Below are 2,975 nucleotides of genomic sequence, written 5' to 3' on the forward strand. Positions count from 1 at the left end.
AGAGAGAGAGAGGGAGAGAGAGAGAGAGAGATACATAGATACATAGACAGATACATACATATACGAGGTGTATGTGCGCGTGTGTGTATGTGTCTTTCTTTGAAATTGTTCTCTTTTAAAAAAAAACAACAACCCAGAAACGCATAATCAGTGCTCATTAGTATTTCTTTTTAATGCTCCAGAAAAAAAATACCCAATATTTTTCCACGATGTTTTTTCTCGATCTTGTAACTCAGAAAGGGACCAAAAAACGTTTTAAAAAACCGGCTGTAGAAAAAAGGGAATACATTTTACTGTCAACACGTGGTCATCACTATTTTGTAAATGTCGGCTGCAAAAATTTATCAAAATAGGGGGTTATCTTTTTGAAACAAAGTTCAACGAGTGTTTATGTCAACTTAAAATGTTTTACTTATGAACATAGTTTACTTTTAAAGATAGATTGACACTTGGCACCCACTTTGTGATTATTACTACTGTCCTTTTTAAGATTTTTATAACTTTTCAATTTCAAGACAGACAATTAACTCAGTTTGCAGCAATCTAATCAATCTACACGAAAAAGAAAAACCAAACAAAATAAAAAACAAACAGCAACAAAAAAAAAAATAACAAAAGGATTAGGGTTTCCCTTTCAATTAAAATGGGACTCAAAGCAGTTGCATTCGTTTTAGCTCAGAGTACATTTACTGGTACAATACATTTGTAGTTTCGGGCAACACATGACACATTTTGATCCAAGAAACACAAGCAGAGAGTTAAAGGCGTCTCCCATGTAGTGGTTAAGTGTGCTTAGCCTTCGCACTCAGAGACCTGGGATCGATTCCTGTGAGAGGAGATTTTAAAAAAAATCTATCTCGGTCTTTCAATCTGCTGGCATGTTGTATCCCCCTCAGCCCGTTTTGGCCCTGATACAACTTGATCTAAAATGTTTCAATGGAGGCGTAAAAACACCAACATTCTGAGTTTTGAGCAGGTAGGTATGTCAAGATGGGTTTTTTTGCTTCAGAAAGCGTAGGTTGACGTCATCATCTCAACGTCAAAACACTTTATTGCTCACCGAGTGACAAACAAAAGACTTATCTCTCTAAGCTGTATTATATATCCTAAATATAGAAGTGATCATAAACACATTCCTATCATACATTACAATGGTCCTCCGACATCAATAGCACATATTGTTCAATATCGATTGATTTTTTGTTGTTGTTTTGTTTTGTTTGTTTGATTGTGTTTCTCCATAAAAGCGTTTATGTGTAAGGCATTGCTTTGAAATGCTATATTTAGTCTACTATGACAGAAACTCAAAATGGAGAGTACCTGGGTAAATAGCCTTCTATCAGCGTCTGTGGTCTAGCGATAAGGCACTTTGCAGTCGCATGCTGACGTCGTGAGTTCAATTTCCAAGGAGAATCGTTGTTTGTCTGCTTGGATTTTTTTACCCCTCTCAGCTATGGCTGATCTTGACAGACAGTTTCAAAGCAACCAACCTTCTATATGATCTAAACTGTATCAAAGGGTGTATAAGATATCTACAATAGCTTTGCAATAATTGTTTGTTACAAAAAGCATTCTGAAAAATGACGGAATTAAATACTTCAAGAAGAAAAACCCAACAGAAAATAGAAGAAAAATATGATAAAACATACTCTCCACTTTACTCATACTATAGCCGTATCCTATCCAATGTTCTCCGCTTTTCTTTGCGTACATAGACGTGTGCTTTTCTTTACGTACATAGAAGTGTGAGACATTTAAGTCTTCAGTTGAAAAAACACTACAGAAAGCAATTTAATTTACACGCTAACAGAAAACTAATTCACCATGCAACTGAAATTCTTTGTCCTTTCCAGCAGAACGTACACGTAGCACAATCAATCTCAAAGGTTAGATACAATCTGTAACGTCACTTTCCAGGTAAAAAAACACCTCACAGAAGAAACAGAGATTCCTGGGTGAAGCAGAAAATATCCGACCTTCAGTGAACGCGACTGATCAAACTTTAATTTCGTTGATATCGGTCCTGTACGTCTCAGATTTGCACAAACGCCTGAGCCGCACAATAGAATACAACGCCGGGTAATTCCCTGTATAGTAGCGTGTAGCACCTGCAACAAAGGCATAGGTTTCTCGCAATCACTCACGAGACCTGTTTGGTTTACATGTATCATTCCCAACCGGCCTTCAGGTCATTTGACACTAAAATAGGGTGCTGGGTTCGTTCAGTTGGTATTGTGCTGTGCTGGATTATATTCTTTGATTTACGTAGCGTGTCGAACTTTCTATTTAGAAAAAATTGGGTAAACTCTAGCACTACCTTTGGACTTGGGGATCACTTTTGTGTACCCATGACGTCATGCACAAATAACTATTTTGTAAGAATGGGGGTTTGAAAGGAGAGAGAGGGTGGGGGGAGGGGGGAGGGGGGGTTCAAAAGTATAAAAATAACGTTCACCCTTTCCCTTTCTTTAGTTGTATGTTCCTGTAAAGGGAAAAGCCAAAGGGTCGGAGAATGTCATGTTCACAGTTTGTGGCCTGGGTAGTGATTGGTTAACGTTACGTCTGGCAAACGTTGTGGCCCAAACACAGGTCAAGCCGGGGTCAAAGAAGTGCTGTGGCCTTCGATGAAGACATCTGTGCACTCTCATCAACAGCTTATTCTCCTCTCTCTGTTTTTCTGCATGCGCCTGTCTGTTTATTTTTGTGTATTTTTCTGTTTTCGTCTGCATCTATTCCTTTTGTTTGTTTTTCTGTGTCTCTATTTCTTTTGCGTATTTATTTTCTTTTTACGTCTGTCCCTATTCCTTTGTGTGTGTTTCTGTTTGCATCAGTTGCCTTTTCTGTATGTTCCCTTTTGGTTTCAGCCAGCATCTTCGACTGTCCACCCCAACCCCACACTCCCCACCTCAACAAATCTCTGCCCACGTCTTTTTCTTTTGGACTTATTTAATATGCTACGAATGCGATCTCCCCCC

General features: G+C 38.5%; 1 protein-coding gene across 12 annotated transcripts in view; it reads right to left on the bottom strand.

The window, feature by feature from the left end:
• LOC118477173 (myb-like protein X) overlaps positions 1-2,975 on the bottom strand; it is a 73,916-nt gene that overhangs the window by 13,742 nt on the left and 57,199 nt on the right. For 2 of the 12 annotated variants that reach the window (XM_035970844.1, XM_035970842.1), the window contains exon 1: positions 1,824-2,324. The exons of the other annotated variants lie outside the window; for them this stretch is intronic. The gene's annotated coding sequence lies outside the window, so the exon portion shown is untranslated. Of the gene's footprint in view, positions 1-1,823; positions 2,325-2,975 lie in introns of those variants that run through there. 12 annotated transcript variants of the gene reach the window in all.

This window comes from Aplysia californica, unplaced genomic scaffold (assembly GCF_000002075.1).
Source record: "Aplysia californica isolate F4 #8 unplaced genomic scaffold, AplCal3.0 scaffold00327, whole genome shotgun sequence".
In the NCBI taxonomy this organism is placed as follows: domain Eukaryota; kingdom Metazoa; phylum Mollusca; class Gastropoda; order Aplysiida; family Aplysiidae; genus Aplysia; species Aplysia californica.